The sequence below is a fragment of the Mustela nivalis genome (assembly GCF_964662115.1).
Source record: "Mustela nivalis genome assembly, chromosome: 14".
Taxonomy (NCBI): domain Eukaryota; kingdom Metazoa; phylum Chordata; class Mammalia; order Carnivora; family Mustelidae; genus Mustela; species Mustela nivalis.
This window is the reverse complement of record NC_139033.1, coordinates 64192313-64216132: the sequence shown is the minus strand read 5'-3', so window position 1 is coordinate 64216132 and position 23820 is coordinate 64192313. Positions and strand designations below refer to the sequence as shown.

At 39.3% G+C, this 23820-nt stretch overlaps 1 long non-coding RNA gene across 1 annotated transcript in view; it reads right to left on the bottom strand.

Annotated features, from left to right (window-relative positions):
• Nucleotides 1–11326: 11326 nt before the first annotated feature.
• The window catches only part of LOC309847931, a 55308-nt gene continuing 42814 nt past the window's right edge, over nt 11327–23820 (bottom strand). The window contains exons 3-4 of the long non-coding RNA XR_014302729.1: nt 14788–14839; nt 11327–11423 (exon numbers count right to left, since the gene is read on the bottom strand). This is a non-coding gene — a long non-coding RNA (uncharacterized lncRNA). The remainder of the gene's footprint in view (nt 11424–14787; nt 14840–23820) is intronic.

The following is a 23820-nucleotide window of genomic DNA, read 5'->3' as shown; positions in this document are numbered from 1 at the left end:
AGAAAAAAGTATTTTGTGAGATGCATGATTTGATAAAAAAAGAAGAAGAAGAAGAAGAATGTCACAGTTTCTGGCCTGCATCTTCATTTTCTTAATGCGGTCCTTTGCATAATAACAATTTTAAATTATAAACTCCAATTTATTAGTTTTCCTCTTCTGGCTCAGGTTTTTGGCATCTTATCTAATAACTTTTACCCAACCCAAACAAGGTCACACAGATTTTCTTAGGATTTATTCCAAAAATTTGAGAGTTCTATGTTTCTTGTCCAGATCTATGATCTCTGTTGAGTTAATTTTTGCATAAAGTGTGAGAGTTAAAGGTTCACCTTTTTGCATATGGACACCCAATTGCTCTAGTATCATTTGTTGAAAAGTTATCTTTTTTCTTTAAATTGTCTTTACACCTTTGTCAAAATCAATGGATTTGAGATCATGCTTACTTTCTTACATAAGCATGTAATTCTATAAATTGTGATCTCAAAACTGTTTTTAACTATAATTCACAAATTTTGAAATTTTGCATTTTTATTTTTACTCAGCTCAAAATATATTTAATTTTTTCCCTTTGGCTTTTAAGTTACTTAAAAGTATGTTGCTTGTTTTGAAATATTTGGGTATTTTTGGATATATTTCTTTATTGATTTCTGAAAGATAATTCACAAATTTACATAATAATTTACATAATATAATTTCCATGACTTCTACTCTTTTAAAATGTGTTGAAGTCTGTTTTGTGACCCAAAATACAGTCTATATTAGTAAATATTCCAAAAGAAAGGAATGTGAATTTTTCTGTTGTTGGTGGAATGTTCTATAAAAGTCAGTTAGATAAAGTTGGTTGATAGTATTGTTCAGGTCTTTTATACCCTTACTTGTTTTTCAGTCTACTTTTTTAATATCAATTACTTAGAAAGGATTCTTAAAGTCTCCATGACAATTATGGATTTTTCTATTTTTCTTTTTAGACCTATTAGGGTTTTCAAAAAATGTATTTTGAAATTTTTTGTGAGGTATGCATACTTAGGATATGTCTTCTTGGATAATTTATCCCTTTATTTTTACACAATATCCTTCATTTATCCCTGATAATATTTCTTGATCTGTAGTCTTCATTATCTGGCACTAATTAACAATAATGCTTTTCTTTTGATTAGAGTTTGCTTGGTATATTTTTACTTTTAACCAATCTATGTCTATATATCTAAAGTGAGTTTCTTGTATAGAGCATGTCCAATTATATCTTGATTTTAAAATCAGTTAGTCTGTGCTTTAGATTAACATTTATGTAATTATTGATATGTTTGTATTAAAATCAACCACTTTGGTATCTGATTTCTATTTCTTCCATGTAGTCTTTATTTTTTCCTTCTTTGGTTTAACTGAGAATTTTCTTGTGATTACATTTTATTTCCACTATTGGTTTATTTCTTTTACCTCTAGAAATGTCTAGAAGTTGCTCTAGGATTTAAAATATGCATCTTTAGGGGTGCCTGGTCCGCTTACTTGGTTAGGCATCAGACTCCTGTTGATTTCAGCTCAGATCATGATGTCAGTGTCCTGGGACTGAGCCCCATGTAGGACTATGCACTCAGCAGGGAGTCTGCTTGAATTTCTCTCCCTCTGTCTCCTCCCCACCTTCTCACACACACACTCTCTTTAAAATAAATAAATAAATCTTTAAAAAAATAAATAAAATATGCATCTATAAATAAATTAATTAAATGTGCATCTTTAATTTATTTAATTAGTGTTTACTCTTGAATAATATTTATAATGCTTTATGTAGTGCATGGATCTTCTAACAATATATTCCTAGTTCTGCCTTCCGAAACTCTGTGCATTTATCATTGTTATATATTTTGCTTTTATATAGAAAACACAAAATGCATTGCTTTTTTTGGTTTTAGAAGTGCATTTAACTTTTATTGTTTTAAAGATTTTATTTATTTATTTAATTGACAGAGAAAGAGACATCAAGAAAGGGAACATAAGCAGGGGGAGCAGAAGAGGGAGAAGCAGACTCCCCACTGATCAGGGAGCCCGAAGTGGGACTCGATCACAGGACTGTGGGACCATGACCTGGGCTGGAGGAAGACACTTAACGACTGAGCCACCCAGGCACCCCTAGACATTCATTTAATATTTAGAGTAATTAAAGGTAATCAAAATGAATGCTATTATTACTCTCAGTCATTTTTGGAACTCTTCATTCCTTCATACAGATCCAAATTTCTGCCTGGTATCATTTCTTTTGCCTAAAGAATGTCCTTTAACCTTTCTCATAAAATGTGGGAAATGAATTCTTTCTGATTTTGTTTTTCTGGGCAAGTCTTTATTTCTATTTATTTTTGGAAGATATTTTGTCTGAGTATAGAATTCTAGATTGACTTCAAAATTTCAACAATTTAAAGACATCACTTCATTGTACATTGACTTTCATAGTTTTCAACGTGAAGTCTGCTGTAATTCTTATCTGTCATTCTTCAGCATGTAATGGTCCCTTTTTCCCCCCATCTGGCTATCTTCAAAATTTCTTGTTTTCAGATGCTTAAATATGATATACCTAGGTGTGTAGTTTTCTTATCCTGCTTGATGTTCTTTAGCATTTTTTATCTGTGTTCTATTTCCTGTCATTAATATTTATAAATTCTTAATCACTATCCTTTTAACTCTTTGTCTTTCAGTTTGGGTCATTTCTTTTGACCTATCTTCAAGCTAACTGATTCCTTCTTTGGCTATGTGAGTCTACTAAGAAGTCCATTTAAGGCATTCTTCATCTCTGTTACTATTTTTTTCATTTCTGTTAATTCCGTTTGACTCTTTCTTATAGTTTCCATCTTTCTGCTAAAATTTCATTTTATCTTGCATTTTATTCAGTTTCTCCATTATAGCCTTCAGCATATCAATCAAAGTTATTTAAATTTACCCATCTTATAATTTCAACTTTTATGTCCTATCTGAGTCTGGTTCTGTCAATTGCTCTTTGTCTTTGTAATGTGACTTTTCCCTTGCTTTTTCATATGCAAAGATTTTCATAAGTTTTTGTTAAAAACCTGATATCTTGCATAAGATAGTAAGGTTGATATGTAGTAGGTTTTTTTATTTTGGTTTTGGTGGGGGGTTTTTGTTTTGGTTTTGGTTTGTTTTTTTGTTTTTGTTTTGTTTTTGTTTTTGTCTTTTGTTTATTTGTTTGTTTGGTCACCTAAAGATGGGCACACGTGTGTGTGTGTGTGTGTGTGTGTGTGTGTGTGGCTTTTAGTGTGGGAGACTAAGTCAATCCGATTAAGAATTGAGCTGGTTTGGGATTTTGGTGTTGCCTTGATTACCCTCAGTGTATAATAGGCTTCAAATTCCTCCACTGATACCTTGCATTTAGTGTGGGGACAATGTTTTCAGAAATGTTTCAACTATCTCCTCCATCCTCAGCTCTGGGTCTTTGCTTTGTGCTGCACTCCAGAGACGCTATCTCTCCATGCTCTTGCTATTATTCTAGCAGTATACTTCATTATTACTTGTATTTGAAGGTTGTTAGTCTGATGGTGGAGGGCAAGGAGGCCATTCTCTGTTGGGCTAATTAAGCTGTAGTCTTAGGCAGCAAGCTTTCTCTGGGTCACAGGTGTGGCTTTTTCTCTGGCCCTTTCCCAGCTGTAGTCCCAGCACATAATCCTGTCCCTCCTCCCAGGGGAAAAGAGTAATTTTATGTTTACCTCCCTTAGCCACAATGGATTTTCTCCAGTGTTCTAAGGTCGGTAGTGTGTGTTGTCTTTCTCCCTGCAATTTAAGCCTCTTGTTTCCAAAGCAGAGGTAAGGAATGGGGTATAGGCAGAGTTCTGTGTCCCTCTCACAGCAGCTACTGCTCCCTTCCTCAGATTTACAGCATAAGAATTGGGTTGGGGACTGCCCCAATCCTTTTTTTTTTTTTTTTCCAAGTGCCTGGTAAAGTATATAGAGAAGAACCCAAAAGTTGGTGCAAACTATGCCAATATCCGTGGTCCCAAAGAGTTACATAGTTCTTCACAACACATTCAATCTCTACCAATTCATTAACAATTCCTGATGAAATTTTCTGGTTGACCACATCTATCTCAGGTAAACAAGGGCTCAGGTCCAGTCTTGCTCTGAATGAAAACTGTATCACCTTAGGTTTTGGCTAGTTGCTTGCCACATGACCTCAGTTCCCTTGTGGTTTAAAAAAAAGTTGTTAATTTGAGGTGTGTCCACCCTTTTTGTGCTGTTGTTGCTAAGAGCATGAATGTTGTTCTTATCAACTCTCTATATTCTAAGCAGAAACTGGAAGTAGCTGGTTTTTAACTTTCTTCTGCTCTGTTCCAGGGAAAATCCATAGCTTTGGGCTATGAATATTTTAGAATTTTTCCTCTATCTATTCTAGGACTATTAGGTTCTTTTATCTTTTATACCAATACTTTTCTTTCTATAGGTGGAACTGTATTGCCAATAATTGGCATTTCCCAGTATTTTGTACTTAAAAAGTATTTCACAATCATTTAAATAGTTTTCTCTGTAACAATAGTATAGGGCAAGTGAGCAGCTTCTACCTTTTGGTACATGAGAAAACTGAAGCATAGAGATATGTAATAATTTGTCTAGGATCAGAACAAAGACAGCTTAAAATTTCAGCAGGTAACATGTTAGTTATTTTAGGCATCTGTTCTGACATTTCATTGTGGCAAAACTGCCAGAATATTTCCCCCAGCATCATAGGGTGAAATCAAGCCTCATTAGAGTAGCACAATAGTAAACTTTTATGTATTTTGAATATTAAATTTAAACTCAGCCTAGATAATGACCTTTGTGATCTCAAAAGAATTTTGCCAAGTCTTTACTTCTAGTGTTCTGGGTGCAGGGTAGGCTGTGGTAGAGAAAGAAGATCTTTTTTTTTTTTTTTAAAGATTTTATTTTAAAATATTTTAAAATATTACAAGTAGGCAGAGAGGCAGGCAGAGAGATAGAGAGAGAGAGGAGGAAGCAGGCTCCCTGCTGAGCAGAGAGCCCGATGCGGGACTCGATCCCAGGACCCTGAGATCATGACCTGAGCCGAAGGCAGAGGCTTAACCCACTGAGCCACCCAGGTGCCCCGAGAAAGAAGATCTTTAATTCCCTTATCACTTTCAATCCTGGTAGGAATTGATCCATAGGTAAAGAAAAATGCTAGTAGGAGCTAGCATGGAAGGAATATAGTCCTGAATATAGGGCGAAGAATTAACTTCTTCATTTTACCTGGGGAGTCCCTTGCAACCAAGCATGCTCCTTCCTAGAACAGAGCACCTGTGTTCTCACTGTCTTGTGAGCTGTCCTTGGTTTCAGGCCCTGAAGTTACCAAATATTGGTCTTTTGGCTTCTTTGACTTCTACTTATCAGTGTCTTTCCATCAGCATATTTAGACCAATCAAATCCACAACAGAGAGAATTAGTATCTGATCTTAGAACTTGATAAAAAGTAGGAAACTATATTTTTCAGCAACCCAAGATCAAGTCACTGTGCTTTTTTCCATTAAAAAAAAAAAAAAACTTTTGGTTTTAAACAGAAAAAGTATAGAAACTAAAACAAAGAACAGAGTACTTACTCCCTTTTCATTAAACTTTTATTGTCTATGCTACAAGTCGGTCAGCAATAACTGTTGGCTGTATAAATCTGAGCAAAAGACACAAGAGGGAGATACAACATCAGTGGTCATGGGCAGGAGCTGGGGGAAGCAGAGGTGAATGAATTGGAGCCCCAGATTTTGGAAGCCATGCCAAGGTCTCACTGTTTTATGGCAGTGTGGAAGCAAATTGCCTGTAAGAGCAAAGAAGGCAATTGGACTACCATGGAATACTTCCTATGATAAAGTAAAGTTGAAACCATCTTTACTTTAACTAGTTAAATCACTGGAGTTGACATAAAGAAGAAGATACCAAGATGCAAAGATGTGAATATAATCTTTCCATAAAAGTTAATGCTCGGTGGAATGTTAGTCCAACCAGGACTCAAGACTCTGATTGCATCCTAAACTTGATAAAAGTTGTAGGAAATGTTTGCTAAAGATTTGAGTGCTCAGTGTTCACAAGCTGACTTCTGTTTATCTACTGAACTTCCTTATTCTACACTCTAAAGGCTAACATTTGCCATGAGGTTGCAAATCAAAAATAATGCTTAATTTTGGGGGGGGGAGTCAAAGCCCATGAATAAAATAATGAGTCTCTCTTGAGGACTCTCTTTTGAGGAAATATCAAGCTATCAGACAGATGAAATAATATGGAACAAACCAACTTGAATTTTAATGGTAAGTTCTGAGGGTGGGGTGGTGAAGAAGGAAGTTGGAGAGAATGATAAGAATGTACTAGACAGAGGCAATAAAAGAAAGATGTGAGAGTTCCAGGTTAGATGCAATAAGCACACTATACCCATCTCCCCCACAGCTATAAAACCTGAACTGAATGCACATTGGGGTCCCTAAGGAGTACATAACAGCAGGCTAATCAGGGAAGAGTACCAGACCTGCAGTACCACTGGACTAGTGTTACCTTCACTATCTCTTCTTCCCCAGGATCTCTCAGCCCAAACTAAATGCAGTTGACACCCTGAGTGAACACCCAGAGCAGACAGGGAGGTCCACAAGAAAGCCTTTAGCTCTTGTTATAGGAGTAAGAAGGGGAACTCCTAATGAATTTCTCCACTTTGTGTGGCTATTTCTTCTCTTATTTCTATTCTCTTATGCACCAGCTGCAAGACAATCCACTACAGCAGTGGCAGTGACCAGTACTGAGCAGTAATTTGTACATCCATATGCTAAAAAACAAACGTCAACCTAAACCTCACATCTTATTCCAAAATTGCTTCAAAATGGATCATAGATCTAAATGTAAAGCATAAACTATAAATATCTAAAATATGATATAGAAGGAAATCATCCTGATTTGGATTAAGTAAGGAAATCTTACACATGACACCAAAAACACAATCCATAAAAGAAAAATATCACAAATTTTTTGATCTGTGAATATCAATGTCAAGAGAATGAAGTGGCAAGTTACATACTGATAGAACGTATTTTTAAATCACAGATCTGACAAAGGACTTGTATCCAGAATAAATTTTTTTTAAAACTCTCAAAACAAATAAGAAAAAAAATTAACATGGGTGAAACATTGGAACAGACCCTTCACCCATGAGGATATAAGGATGGAAAGTAAGCACATGAAAAGATGTTCAACATTAGTCACTAGAGAAATGGAAATTAAAGCCACGATGAGATACTACTACACATTTAATAAGATGACTAAAATAAAAAAATACTGACCCTGTGACATAACAGAGCTCTTCTATATTGCTGCTGGGAATGCAAAATGATATAGCACTGTGAAAATGGTTTGGCAGTTTAAACATGCTCTTAACTTACAATCCAGTAATTCCATTCTGAAAATCCACCCTGCAAAAACAGTCTGTTCAGGAATGTTTATAAATAGCTCTATCCTAACTGCCAAAAACAAGAACCAACCCAATGTCTTTCAGTGACTCAATAGATAAACTGTGGTGCATCCATATAATGAAATAATGCTCAGTAATAAAAAGAAGCAAACTTCTGAAGTATTCAGCAACTTGGATAAATCTCAAAACATTATTCAGTAAAAGAAGCCAGTTTCAAGTGTTGCATACTTGTTGGTTACATTTAGGTGGTGTTTTTAACAAGATAAAACTGTAGGCATGGACCACATATTGGTTGCTGGGGGCTGGGATGAGGGCGGGGGTGATATAAAAAAAAAGAGCAAAGAAGTTCTGGGAGGACAGGAACTGTTCTGCAGCCTGTTCTGTGTCCTGGTGGTGGTAGCATCAATCTATATATTTGTTAAAATTTATAAAGTCATATACCTAAAAAATGTCTATTTTTGTCTGATTATTTATAAAGCAGGTTTTTTTAATGAGATAAAAAAAATTGAAGCCAAAATAATTTCTAGCTTCAAATTTTTTTTTTTTTAATTTTAAAATGTTGATTCCAAGTCCGGGGACCAGAGGCATGTAATGACTGTAGACCAGATCATCTTATCACTGAATCCTGACACCAGAGACAGGGTTCCCTGACCCTCTGAAAGTAGTTAAGTGACAGACTGGCAGTTCTTGAGATGATTTGACAGCTGTAAATGGCCAGCCTGCATCATCCTATTTGACCAGAAATATTTTTCTGTCAATTATTCGAATGGGTTGTCTACACAGCCCCAGATTTCCCATGCAGTTGCTGCCAACTCATGACATTTCCAGGTATTTGGCAAACTAATTATTGGCCAAGATTTAAGTTGTTCTAACATCACTGCTCTTTTCTGCCTTTTGAAATCTGTACTTTTTTTTGGCCCCTTTGGCCACGCCCCCCAAACTAGAAACCTTTTTTTAAAAATTATTTTGTTGATTCATTTGAGAGAGAGCAGGGGGAGAAACAAAAGGGGAGGGGGAAGGGAAGGGGAAGAATCTCAAGCAGACTCTGCACTGGGCGCAAGATCTCTCAATCCCAGGGTCCTGAGTTGATGACTTGAGCCAAAAGCAAGGGTCAGATGCTCAACTGACTGAGCCACCCAGGCACCCCTGGAAACCTTCTTTTTAAGTTAGCTTCATATCATCCCTCATTTATTTAACTTTCATTTCTTTCCTGAGACCTCCTTATAGATCTTTCTTTTTGAGTGGGTGAGTACAAAGATGGTTGGTTATCTGGTGGTGACAAAGCCAAGAGGGGATTATGATCTGTTTTCTGTTCAATTTCTCCTTCCTCATCCCATTGCCAAGGTTCAGAGAAACCCATTCAGGACAAACATGATCCAGCAACTCATTCAATGGACTCAGGCAAACCACCATCAACTGTTTACTTTGTGCCTCTCATTGCTTTCTCCTAACTTCTAATAATAGGTCCATTCATAGAACTACCTATGATTAACAAACAATAAAACTTATTGGATGTATTTTACAGAGCACCTCTACCCTTGTCTCTATCTTAGTGCTTGTTCCATAGTTTCTGTGCAAAGCCTTCCAGTCTTAAGGATTCAGATCCCAATTTAGCAGACACCATACAAGCCTTTTATATGCCAGGTGCTTTTATGTGTATTATGTCACTTAATCTCCAAGAAGGCCCAACAGCTTGAAAGTATTCCTTAAGCACTAATTTATATTATGTGTCATGTTAAATTCACATTTCAGCCAGTCCAGACCTTTCTAGGGCCTTGCAACATGATGGCATGGGCATATCTATAGGAACACACACAATTTTATGATGTAAATTTAGAAGGAAACATGCTCCGATGTTGGCACCACAACATTAAACATGGAAACGTAGCATGGGCGACATTACAAGTTACACCCCCTTCTTAATCACTGCAAGGAAGGTGTAGCGTCCATTGCAACATAATACATAATGGGTACATGGTAACTTTTATGATCCGCAAAAATAAACCAATTGGCAAAAATGATACATGCAAGTTTTTATCTGCATCCTGTGCAAATCTGTCACAATCCAGAAACGTTGGGCAAGTTACTGCCAGAGCTTTCGGCTGAGCAAAGTTTGAGCATTCTGCTGCAGGACGGAGTTAAGTCTCAGAGTCTCATCTCCTTTTTCATGGTGAAGCAGAACAATGGCTCGGCGGAGGCAGTGAGACCCAAGAGTCATCATCACAGATTCTTTCACTTAACCAGTGCCAAAATCAATTTTGAAGCATTATCTCCAAGTTGCTTTCAACTCGATCTGGGTGTTTCTCTTCAGCTAGAATATCACCCCCTACACTGGAATCTTTATTACATCACACTAATCTAATTTAAATGCATTTTTACTGTACTTGGTTTAATGAATGTGGAATGTGTCACTATGAAATTGCACCATTAATTTGATAAATAGGACTTGAAGGTATAATTTTTTCCAGCATTGCAGACTAATGAAGCTAAAATACATATATAATAAGAAGTGTAAATAATAAATTATTCTTAGGAGCAAAAAAATTAATTAGATCTTACCACAGATTGCATCTCAATGTCAATTTTTTTTTTTTTTTTTCAAAACTACTGACTTTCAAACTACTTGGAACACCATTGTAAACCTTGGCAAGTTTCTCAAGTGATTACCTTCCATCCTGGGAATCTGTTTTAAGAAACTGCTATTGTTCAAAAAATCCTTTTAAGATGCCAGGATGGATCCCCTGTTGTCATTTCTACAGGGCATTTAGAGTATCTAGATGAATTAATCTTTTTCTTTAAGTTGTGCAGTTTTATTTATTCATAAAGACTCTTGAAAATCCTTTCAGATAGTATGCTGTGGAGATTGAAAAAGAAAAAAATAAAACCAACCAGGAGACCTTCTATGCAAATTTGCCTCCAAAGGCAACAGATTTCTATTGGCAGTTATTTCAGGGGCAAGGTCTTCCTACAAGCCGGCTGATCATAGGAAGTCTGTGCCGTCCATAGGCTGAAGGATGTGATAACAGAGAGCGATGGGTCACTCCCCAATTACTGCTCAGATGCACACACTCTGTGGGTAAGAACCAGATAGCAGCTAAGCTGGAAATTAGCTGGGAAATATACACACTAAAACCAGAGACCAGATAATGCTCCAAATGAGATTCTATTCCGTGGGTGGAAAGAAGGGAATTGCGACTGGCATAAGTGAGTCTTGGTTCAGGTTCAGCCTAGGAGCAGTGACTTTAGTGTCTGCACATACAGCCAATAATTCCTAGCACTCTAATTAATGAAATCTTTGCAGAGGACATTAGCTACAGGATGTCCGTCTGCTTAGAAACATGAAGACTACTAAAACCAAAATGTATGGTAATGTGAAGCCCACTTGAAGACTCCAGTTCTTGTGTTTCTGACCTATATTAATTTGAAAAACAAATTACCCATTAGACACAATAACTAGTTTTTACAGATTTCTTATTCATCAGATACAAGGATTTTTTTTTTTTTTTTTTTAGTTTCATTGTCAAGATGAGACTAAATTTTCCCCTCGACAAAGATTCCGAGGAGGGGGGAAAGAAGCTCTTGGAATTAGAATTAACTATGCGGGGTCCACCCACCCTCTCTTTGTCCCCAGCTGGAGGTCTGTACATTCAAAGACAATTTACTCATGCTCTGTCCATTCCCCTGGCCCGATGCAGGACGCTGGGCCAAATGCTATCCCTGGCCTTATTTTCTATTCCTAACGTGTAGTTTAACAAACAATGTTTTTTATTCCTTGTTATTTGATTTGGAGCCAAAATTCTGACGTGGCATCCGTTTTGTTGCCAGATAATGCATTAAACCTTACTAAGGGGTAAACATAATGATCTTCATTAAACCCTTTAAATGAACCCACCTCCTGCTTCTTCAGGTTGAGAAAAGCATTGACAAGGAACACTGTGAAGCGTCTTGGAGTGATTTTCTTCTTGTAACAGGGGGAGGGAGAGATGAGTGGCAGCTTTTAGGGGGCGAGAAAAAGTTAGGTAAACATAAAAGGTTTTGTAAGATTTCCTCTCCTAATGGCAAAGTTTTAGAGCAATAAATCACAATTCAGTCAATACCATTAGTTTTGGGGCATTATATACCCTCATTAAAGTGCATAAACAATTATATTTATTGAAGGTAATGTACTGTGTAGTGCATTATAACGATGCTCATTAACATATGTAATCATCATTTGAATGGGCTTTACTACCACGTAAACTGATAACGGCATGATTACACACTGGGTTATTAACTTTTCAGTCTTAAGATAATGAAAGGTGATGCAAGAAACCAAAAGCACATACGCATGGCCCTTCATTTGTGAGTTATGCCTTTCCATAACAAATTCCAAGATCAGGTAGCCAGGCTCAGGAGCTCATGTTGCCAACTGCGTGGACCCAGTACAAGATTCAATACAGTGTTTTGACAGGGGGTGGAGGAGAGTATGTGGCAGGAACTAACTCAGACCCAATTACGAAGATAATTCCGTGGGTGACCTATTTCTATCAGCAGCTTGTACTGCTCCTTCTCTGGTTTCAATACTTTTCCACACCAGACTTGGACAGACTCACATGCCCTAAGAAAAATGGGAACTTCCTCCAAATTTTTCCTTTGAAAATTTAACTTAAGAGGCATTTGGCTAATGGTAGGGAAACATTGGAAAACTCTAGATTAAGGGACATTGTACTAAAATCACAAGATCATGAAAGATGAAGAACGAATAAGGAACTATTCTCAATTAAAACAGGCTAAAAAGACAGGATCACTTAGGGCCATGTCTGATCCTAGGTTCGATAATGGCCCAGAATTTTTTTTTTTCTGTTTTGCTATAAAGATATTTTTATTAGGACAATTGGGAAAAATTGTATAAGGTCTATAGATTAGATAATAGCATTTTATTAATGTTATTTTCTTGATTTTGATAATTATACTACATTTATGTAAGACATCCTTGTTCTATACACATGTAAAAGAATCTAAGAGGAGCGCCTGGGAGGCTCAGTTATTAAGCGTCTGCCTTCATCTCAGGTCATGACCCCAGGGTGCTGGGATCGAGCCCTGCATCCAGCTCCCTGCTCAGTGGGGAGGCTGCTTCTCCCTCTCCTTCTGCCTCTCCCCCCTGCTATTGCTTCCTCTCTCTCTCTCTCTCAAACAAATAAATAAAATCTTTTTTAAAAAGGTATCCAAGAGAAAAGGACTTTTATGTCTGCAACGCACTCCCAAATGAATTTTAAAAAGGAGTATCTACTTAATAATAATGACAATAATAATATATAAGGAGAGAATCAGAAAGCAAATATGGAAAAAAACTTTGAGTGAAGAGCATTCAGGAATTTTTTTGCACTACCCTTAAAGCATTCTCTAAATCTGAAATTATTTTAGATTAAGAACATTTAGAATTAAAGAACTGACCATAAAAAGGCCATGGCTTTAATTAAGCAGATCTGTTAGCCGGCGTTATCAGCAACAAGTCAAAATAACGATCAGGATCTCCTACTCATTTACGTCCTTGATCTGTTCTGTCAGCGGAAGTCCCAGATTTGCAAGGACAGTTCTTAATTCCTTCACTCCCAGCTGATATCTATTTCCTATATTTTAGAGTCAACAGTGACAAAAGGTTCGTGATATGAAAGGTAAAAGACATTGTGCTCTAATCACCGAGATTAGAGAGTAATAGCCCTCGCCACTGAAAATTCCCTCTTAACCATGACTTCACAACCCAGTTGGCAGCAGCTTGAGAGCTACTCTCAAAAGAATGACTGACTCACATCTCTGCAGAAGCCCGAAAGAAAAAACCCCTCCCTGGCTGTTTCCCACCTCTCCAAACCAGTGCAGTCACTCTCTTAAGCGGCACCCGGACCTGAACCAATGGATCACGCAGCGTGGGCGTCAGCTGCCCAAACCACACTCATGGAGAGAGCAAGGCTAACAAAGCTACAGTAAGTTGCCCACTGAAGGAAGAACCAAGATGAGACTCATCTCCAAAGTCTCTGGCGTTAGTCCTCTTGTCCCTTTAGACCACGCAACCCTGTGAAACCAGTAATGTTAATATAATTTAAGATTTGCTTTAGAAGAGGTCTTCTTTGTCTCATTTTCACAGACTTTCATGGAAATTGGGGACTTCTGTAACCGAGAGCTACCCTTCTCAAGGCATGGCTGTAAAGGCAGAAATGACTGTGCTCAAGAATGGCAGAGGAACTTAATCAATAGCTCTCTATAAATAAGAGGCACTACATAATACATAGACATTTATTTGGAGATAACTAGACTTAAAGATGACATCTACCGAGTTAATGTTTTTATTAAATTATATTAGTGTTGGCACAATCATCTTTTCTCATTATAAATACTGAGCACTTTTATTTGCTACAGGGTATAGCTTTAAGAAATTTTCAATTGACTGACAGCTGCCTGTCAACTCCAGGACTCTGGAGAGATCCAGGAACTCAGCTTGCAAAGCTCCAGGGAATTCTAAGGAGCTCCAAGACGGTTAATGGCTGTCCATTAGCGTGAGGCCCAGCGGAGCCCCAGAATCTGTTAAGTGGGAAGTTCTTGCTGTAGAAGGTCAGACAATTCCCTATTGCCATCCGAGAGAACTGGGAAAATTCAACTTGAAGCAAAGACTGGGGTGCTATAAGTTTATGTACTAAGGGAAATCATTTCATGCAGTTTGGTATTACCGTACACCATGTTTTATTTATACTCTATACTAGATGAGAAATTGAATACTCTGCTCTTTTCTGGCAATGGAAACTTGCCTTATTCTCCTGAACCGGGCCCGGCATCAATACAGCAGCGTGCAGCCTTTTTGACTATGTATTATAGAGTGGCTTCTGTGCATTGTATATTAAATCCGATATGCACTGTGAGTTTATATGCCACACACACTACATTTTTCTATATTACGTCCTGCAATCTATCATATTAAGTGAAAGGGGTGATGGAGTGGGCCTCAGGTAATGTAAAGAAGATTGCTAACAGCTTGCGCGCTGCGTTGAGAGGAGGTGCGTATTTCTGCCGTGTGCTCTGTGTATATACAGCAAGTGAGCACACAGCAAACTGACCGTGTAGAGAGCTCAATGGCCTGGCAATGGAATTAACCACCTATATACTACTGAAATTACTTACCGGCCCAAGCAACATGCTTGCTGCACTAACAAAGCCCAGAAAAGTTTCACGTGAGTCAAACAGTCCTTCCCAGAAGTGGGAATAAAAATGAGGTCTTGCCTGTTAAAGATAAAGCAGCACCACCCTGAAACAGTCAAGCTGGGCTAATGAAGGATCTCTGCACAGGAAACATGCACAAGCATTTAGCCATCACTCTGGGCTGGGAATACCTGTCTCGTGTTCTCCAGTCTAGTCTGTGGAGGAAGCCTGGAGGTCCCACGTCTGAACACCATGTTAAAAAAGAACACAAAGGCAATGATTAATGACTGATGAAAGAAGAAGTGTTGACGATCCTTTTTGAAATTCAAGTGCATTTTCTCATGACATTCTCTGTTCATGTATCAGAATTCCTAAATCTGGGAAGACTCCAAGTTGTGTTACCTGTCTCACCACTGTCCCTCAAATTGTCTCGTATGGAACTTTCTATCTAGGTTGGGAAGGTTACATAAACTGGGCCTCTTTTGAGCATAACTTTGATGGCTCATTGGGAATTCTCATGGCCAATTTTTATTTTTCTGTGAAAAGTTCTTGGTTCTGCTCACTTATTGATTTAAAGGTAAATGTTCTGTCATTCCCTGGGACCTAGGTGTTGTGGCTGCCCATCAAGACTTTGACCTTGCATTCTGCCACTTGTGAGTCCTCCTGATCTCAGACTGCCTGGAATCCTGCAGGTCCTTTAATCTGTAGCTACTAATCTCAGAATTATACTTTAAGAAAAGAACCCCACTATCAGACACTCACGACAGACTGCAGGACATCCCTACCTTCTCATTGTCACTGCGGCATCTCTTCCTAAGAGCCGTGGAGGTGGTCACAAGGAGGAAAAGTCTTTTCTATTGATATTAGGGAAAAGAGCCGTCACTTAAGGTGGTGTATAATCACTCATTATTTCTATTCTTCTAGCGCTGATAAACTTCATGTGGTGAGGGGATTGTAGCTTTTGTAGAAAGAGACACTTGGCCTTGAGCATCAGGCTTTACAATACATCTCTGGTGCAATATTATCAGGTGACACCAGTTCATCCCAGAGCATTTTACAGCTTAACAGAAGGTTTTGATTTCCTGGAGGAGTCTTAATTGATTCTGAATTCTTTAGCATTCAACCTTCCTCACGACGATTGTTAGAAGACTTAATACAGGAAATATTAAGTTTAGACAAAGGAGGCCCAGAAGGGAGACTTTTGTGGACTGTCAAAGATGTGTTTCACTATTAAGAGCAAGTGCCAAGCTAGCCGAGGAGCCTTGGGTTTATTAAGCTTTAGCCTGCCTTATGGGTTTCTCCAGCTGCCTTGGAGGGGGAGGCTCCCCGTGAGCCACGATCTCCACGGCTTGATGATGTATGGAGTGACACCGACGAGTCAAGGAAAATGAGCAGGAGTTATTTCCAGCTTCCTTCCATCACAGGGAAAGCTGCCAAAATTCAAAACTCTGAGGATGCAGGCGGGCAGGGAAATACGGCGTGGGGAAAATGGAGAAGCCCCATCCTGTACACAGAGGACTGTCTGGAACCTGCTTTGCCACAAAGTTGGCACCCAGTTTCTTTCCTGCTGTAGTCAGCAGCCTGTGGCAAACCTTGCCTCATGACTTTGAAAAGGACTCATCAGAGAAGGTAGGAGGATGCGATATTAATAGAATAACACCAGTGATGGTGCATGTTTGCTTTCTTTCATAGATGGGAAGGAACTGTTAACCCTTGGGTTGCTTAAAATATCTGGGACATCCTGATGGACCTATCCCTGTATTATGAGGATGTGGGGTGCCCCACCCCCTTCTCTTGAGCAGGGGCATCTGCATGGCCCCTCCCCAAGGCAAGTGGGTAAGCTGGAAAAGTGGGTCCTCCAGTCACCAGAGGAAGAAATTACCTTAACTCAATCTTCATCTGTTCTTTCATTTTTTAAAATAAAATGTTTCCAGGGCGCCTGGGTGGCTCAGTCAGTTAAGTGTCTGCCCTCGCTCAGGTCATGATTCCAGGGTCCTGGGATCAAGACCCAGATTGGGCTCCCTGCTCAACGGGGAGCCTGCTTCTCCCTCTCCCTCTGCCACTCCCTCTGCTGCTGTGTGCTCTCTCTCTCTCTCTCAAATAAATAAATAAAATCTTAAAAATATAAATAAATTAAAATCAAATAAAAGTTTCCATATACCTATTCTGTATTTGATAAATCTAATATATTTACAAAAAATGATGACAGAGAGAACCTTTCCCCCATTCTTAAAGTGAAGAAGCTGTGTCACGAGGCCAGCTCGCCACAGCCAAGCATTGGTCAGCAGAGACTGGGCTTCCATGTGGCATTTTGCAAACCCAACCACAGGGCTTGTTTTGCTTTCCTTTTTTTTTTTTTTTAATTCCCAACACTACATTCATATGCAAAGTTTCCCAGTATACCATCTTCTACCAATTTTTTTTAAAAAAAGAAAAAGAACATAATCATTCTGCAGCTGTCAGAAGCGCCTGGAAAAGCCCAAGAGTTCAGTATGAAAGGTGCTATTAGGTTGGGGAAAAACACCCTGGCTGCCACAGATGGCTCATTTTCACAATAGACCTGAGGTTTAAAAAAAAAAAAAAAAAAAACTAGTTGTTTTGCCTGCAGCATAAACAAGGAATATTCTCCTTGAGCAAGAGGAACTGGCTTTGCAGAGATGAGGCTCCAATCTGTCTTGCTAAATTCTGACACTAAAAAGAAACACATATGGGTACATCCACAAATGTTCACATGGCAGGGGAGCAAGTCTAGGGTAGTTGCATCAAAAGCTTGACTTTACATTGTTTTTTCATGGTGGTGTCAGTCCTGTTTTATAAATTAACAATAACATTTTTATCATAAAAGTAACACATGTTCATTCCTGAAAATTTGGGAAATAAAGAAAAATCTACCCATAATTGCACCATCCAAGGATGATTACAATAACTCTTTGGTGTATTTCCTTCCAGTCTTTTTTCTGTATGTATTTAAACAAACAAACACATACATACACATATATTTACATATACATATATGTATACATAACATACACATATTCCCTGAATATATTTAAAGTAAACATATCCATTGTGTACCTCATACATTAAGGTATATTTTCTGTGTATGTATCTATTACAAACATATATATTTATTTTTTTACTTCATTGAGCAGTACTATATATATATATATATATATATATATATATATATATATATATGAATACCCACTTCCATATCTTTCTTTTATTACTTAGTATTGTAATTATAACAGGAAAAATCTCCCTTATCATTAATCATTAGTTACACTCGCTGAGCATTTTTAATGACCACATACTATTCCATTATGTATATACATCATAGCTTGTTCAATAAGTCTTATTATCTGTAAAAAATGTTGCCAGGGTTTTTTTGTTTTGTTTTCTGTAGACAATGCTTCATTAGCCATCCTTATATTTAAATCTTTGGCTGTATCTCTAATTCTTTAAATTATCATATAAAGAGGGATCCCAGCTTAAAACATTTTTTAAGACTCTTGGGGCACTTGGGTGGCTCAGTTGGTTAAGTGTCTGCCTTCGGCTGGTCATGATCCCGGGATCCTGGGATCTTGAGTCCCACATATTGCTTCCTCCTCAGTAGGAAGCCTACTTCTCCCTCTCCCACTCCCCCTGCTTGTGTTTCCTCTCTCGCTATCTCTGTTTGCCAAATAAATAATTTTTTAAATAATTGTAAAAAATGTTTAAGAATAATTTTTTAAAAAATTTTTAAATAATTATTTTTAAATAAATACTTTTTAAAAAATAAAATATTTTTAAGACTCTTAATATATTGCTAAATACTTTACCTAAACAAATTCTGCTCACAGAGGTTAAGAAATATCAAGACATATGGCAACAGGGTCAATTTGGCACAAAGATTATAACTTCATAATTTTTCATAATTTCATGAAGACTTTGTCAAGTCTACTGGGGGCAAACCCAAATGGAACTATTCTATAGTAGACAATTGTAAGTCTACAGTGATCACCCAGATTGTAAACTGTGTTTTAATCACAACCTCAACCCTTCAAAAATGGCATTCATGTTTTACAACATGGGTATTTTTTTTACAATTTTATTTATTTATTTGACAGAAAGACAGAGAGATTGAGAGAAAGCACAAGCAGGGGGAGAAGCAGAGGGAGAAGGGGAAGCAGGCTCCATGTTGAGCAGAGAGCCAGACATAGGGCTTGATCCCAGGACCCCAGGATCATGATCTGAGTCAAAGGCAGATGCTTAACTAACTGAGCCACCCAGGCACCTGTTACATTGTTTTTAATCACTATCTTTTATTTAGAAATACATCTCCATTAATTACTTCTTAATGTCATAATTTTCTGAATCTCCTCACTGTCAGGACCTTTCACAAGAGCAAATAGCTTTATTAGAAGGACACAGAAAATGTCCTTGTTCATCCTAATACACAGACTATTCTGAACCCACCTGAAGAATTATAAATATCTTTCAGGAGACAACATATTCTCCTAGCTCTCATGCTCTACCCTAATGTCTCCCTTGAAATACAAAGTAATCTGACAATTAGGCAGAACATTTTATGGTGTATCTGTGTGCTTTTAAATGCTGGCAGTGGGATGTCATTTTGTCCCTTTATCTAGTGGCTTAAAATCCAACTTCTGTATAAATACACTGCTGAGCAATTGTAGTGATCAATATTATCTTTATCAAGCCAATGAAGCAGTGAGCATATAGCTACTCACAGTCCCACGTGGATCTGCATGGAGTTGGATTTGAACCCACAGTCTCCATATTTCCAACTGTAGGCAATTGAGCTACACCCCCCAACACAGACACACACACACACACACACACACACTTCCCAGGATGATCTATGCTCTTATGTAGAAAATTTGATGGATAGAGACAGCTCAAGCACTAAACTGGAACCCCAAATCAATAAACATAAAGACTGGGTGTTCACAAATTGGCAGCCATTTAATTCCTCTGCTATTAATGTTTTTCTTCCAGACATGAGCAGTTTGTGTACCTGTGAAGTTTGCCCTTGATGCTGCCTCAGTGGGCCAAAGGAGGCACCCTTTTCTCCTAGTAGTTCATGTAATCTTCTTAGTGGGTATTTATTTCAAAACTTGGTGAAGACTCCTATATCTAGCCAACTGGTATTCATTGACTGAAAGGAAGACTTCATGCCATTCCATTTATTAAAGTTTATTATTACAGATCTTTTCAAATATTCACAAATATTGAGATAACATAATGAACATCTATATGCCTATCATTCATTTTCAACTTTTCTCATGGCTCATGCCTTTAATTTTTTTTTTTTAATAAAGATTTTGTTTATTTATTTAAGAGAGAGAGAGAGATCACAAGTAGGCAGAGAGGCAGACAGAGAAGTGGGGGTCGGGGAAGCAGGCTCCTTGCTGAGCAGAGAGCCCCATGTGGGTCTCAATCTCAGGACCCTGAGATCATGACCTGAGCCGAAGGCAGGGGCTTAACCCACTGAGCCACCCAGGTGCCCCACATGCCTTTAGTTTTAAGGTTGATTCCGATTGATTCTCTGGAAACCAGTGGGCACCCTCTTGGGGGTGGCATTACAAAGTTCACAGTGCTTAGAACATCTGTCATTGAGTTTTCCTCATCCCTGTATGAGATGCAACCATCTGATCGATTTGTTAAAATAAAATACCTAAGACTCCATGTTGATTCCTGACATCCAGTTCTTGGGCAGTCCCACTGGCTCTACCTCCAAAGTCTATCTCCTATCTGCCCACTTGTCCTTATCCCCACTGCTTCTTCCCCAACATGAATCATCAGCTTTTCTATCCTGATTACTGCAATATAATGTGTCCCAGCTCCACTGTGATCCGGTCCCCACAAGGCAATCCAATTACGTCATCCTCCTGCTTACAACCCTCCATAACCATTTCCACTGATCCATGTAGCCAGTACGTTCTTTTACAAACATAAAAAGACCAGGGCATTCCACTTCTCGAAATCCTCCAACAGCTTTTATTGCACTTGAAGTCAAGACTCCTTGGCCTTCACTTTCTACATACCCTGAACTTGCTACCATCCAGAAGTAAATTTCCAGTTTATCTTCATTTTGCTCACTGTACTCCAGCTGTACTAGCTTTCCTTCAGTTACTTGAACATATCAAGTCACGCTCCATCCACCTCAGGGCCTTTGCACTTGTTTCCTATCCCTTGCCCTGTATCCTAGATCTTCCCTGTTAACTCCTTCCTGTCATTCAGGAATCATCCCATTTATCACCACCAAAACTAGCTCCCCAGCTCCAACACATTATTACTTATGAAATTATCTTATATCATATGCTTATTATCCTTCCATCTAACAGCTCTATGAAAGAAGACACCTTTTTCTGCCTTATCCACCACTATATCTGGAGTTTCTGGAACAAGGTAGGTCATGGGAACAGTATAAAAATTTGTTAAAGGAAAATGAATGAGTGAATCAATCAATCAAACAAAAAGGAACTTCAGAATCTTATTGTAAGAAACTTATAGGTAACAGCTGCTTTTCCAAATGAGAAATATAAACTTACTAACAGAGCAAGCAGACTTTACAAGCTCTCCTGGGGGTATTTGGTAGATTGTGGGGGACCACTGAAAATTCTAGAGAAGAACTGCCTCATACAGAGATAAAGCCAACAGTTTAAGTTAGCGAAGACTATAGAAAGACTCCTTTAATCCCTAGATAATATTCCTCCCTGTTTCCCCCTGCCTAATTCTCCTGTTATCAGAGGAGTGACTGGGTAAAATGTATGCCCAGTGGTCCCTTGAGTAGACACATCATGGGTCCTACCTCTCAATAACCTCCCAGCTCATAATGCAGTTCCATTTTTCCATCACTTTGCACTGCCTAATTCCTGACAGGGTTACTTTGACTCCCCATCTTGCCCCTGACATATATCTCTCCACTTGTGTACCCTAATTCTCAGCTCCCATTATCAGTCATCATTCTCTTTGGCCCTACCACCATTTCCTACAACTGACCACTTCATTCTTGGGGAAGCTCTCCATTCCAACAACCTTCACGGCATTGAACTTCTATCTATCTTTCCACTATTGTATAGTCCCTGCTCCTATGTACTGAATCTCTATCCTTGACATTCTCCAAGTTTTACACCTTAGCCATCTTCTTTATTCCGTCTAGCCTGTGTTATCCACATCCTAATTACGGCATGAAGTCATCTATTTGGATAGCCTAACAAAGCGTCCAAATCTTCCAACTGAGCTCATCTTTTCTCCAGAATCAGCTTTCCTTCCAGATTTTCCTATGTCCAATGTTATATTTAGTCATTCAGTTAAAAAAAAAAAAAAGTGTCCCAGTTTGCTCGGTCTTCTCCTAACTTCTCCCACCAAAAACATTCCATTTTAATTTTATTGTATTCACAAATAGAATAAATGTTTAGTTCAGCCCCTTCCTGTATCATAATCAATTAATCCTCCCATTTCCCTTCTTTTATCTGTTCCAGTAATTCCAGCCAAGTTAACCTCGAAACATGCTTTGCCCACACAACCGTATCTCTCAAAAACTAACTTTAGCTGCCCTGCCCTAAGTGACCCCACCTCTGATCATAGCATTTGCTGTCTTCGTCACTCCTTAAATGCATTCCTTGAACACATTCTCTCTCATGCCATCCTGTGTGGCGTGTGTATTCCCAACCAGAGACCCTCAGAAAGGAAGAGATGTGGTAATTACAGCTAACATGTATTGGGTACCAATAAGGTTCCACACATCCTGCCAATTGCTCTATATCTATTTTCTCATTTAATTAATAATAGCACCTACGGTCCAATGACGTGGCACTGCTTTATCCCCATGGCCCGGAGCAAATAAGGATTTAGGTCACTCAGCCACTCACTGAGGGAGCCAGGCGGGGACCTGTTCGGCCTAACTTTAAGACCTGTGTTCCCGGGGAAACTGTCTAGGTGCCCAGTGTGGTACCCATTCGGAGAAGACGCTTAATAAATGCGAATGATGGTAATACTCAGCATCCCAGCAGAAAGATGGGGGCACTCGGTAAGTGCTGGAGGGTCCTCAGGACACAGCAGAAGAAGAGGCAGGACCGCGTTTGCCTCCTTCGTTCTCCAGGGGAGTGCCTGTCCCTTGTCAACGGAGCAACTGCTGTGAATTACAAGGTTTCTGATGAAGAGTTCCTTGCCTCCAGGACGCAGTAATAGGAGCACCTGTTCCCGAGCCCCAAAGGGTGCAACTGGAGCTTTCTGTGCGAGGGGGATTGTTCGGGGAGCGGGACATCAGAGCCGTGCAGCGCCGCCCTTGTCACTAGGCCAAGGAGCCGACCCGCTGAAGCCGCGATGCCAAGGAACATTCTGTCCAGGCTGTGTGCGTGTTAAGATTCCCAGAAAGAGAAAGAAACGTCAGATGAGAAGCGGAGGCAAGATTCTCCAGGCTTGTACAAGGCATTTAGCTTTTAGTTGTTATAAAAATGAAAATAATTGTGAAAGCAGGGAGAAATCCGCAGCTGCTCGGGGCTATTCATACCATAAGAGATCCCACCAGGCCCTCTTTATTGTTGCAGTTTTGGCAAATTATTTTCTTATCACACACAACCTCCTCACTTCTGTTCCTGGATAAGCACTTAGGCTCATAAAGCTGTGGGTCAGCCACAGTTGAGCATCCTGCTCGCGAAACAGCTAGCCGTGGGGAGCTCGGGAGCCCGCCCCTCTGCAAAACAGCAACTGGAGTCCATAAAAAGCTGCCCCCCTCCGGGTCCTTCAGTGGCCCCCGGGCCTGGGAGGGGGGCGGTCGGCCTGGATCACCCGCCCTCTCTGCCGAACCTCACTTGCCAGGCTGGCCGCTCCGCGACGGCCCAGGGCCGGGGAGCACCTTCCTGGGTGCAAGCGCACCGACAGGTGCACCAGCCTGTGCCTGGCTGCACCGGGCTGGGCCTCCGCGGCCAGAAGGGGCCGGGTGCCCACCACACATGTGTGCTGGACAAATGCGCTGGCATCTCCGGCGTGGGCAGAGAGCATGCCGCTCCCATTATCCCGGCCCATTAGGGAAGCAATTGGAAAAAAAACATTTAGCAATTTGGACAGGAGTGAGGCTGCAGAATGGCTCGTTTCTCTGTGACAGCCTGCCACGTACAGATGAAAGGGAAGGCTTATAACAAATTTTCATTACCCCCAAATAAAAAAGCAACAGCAGGCAAAGCAAGGGCTTTGAGGCTGAGAGGTGGGGCCAG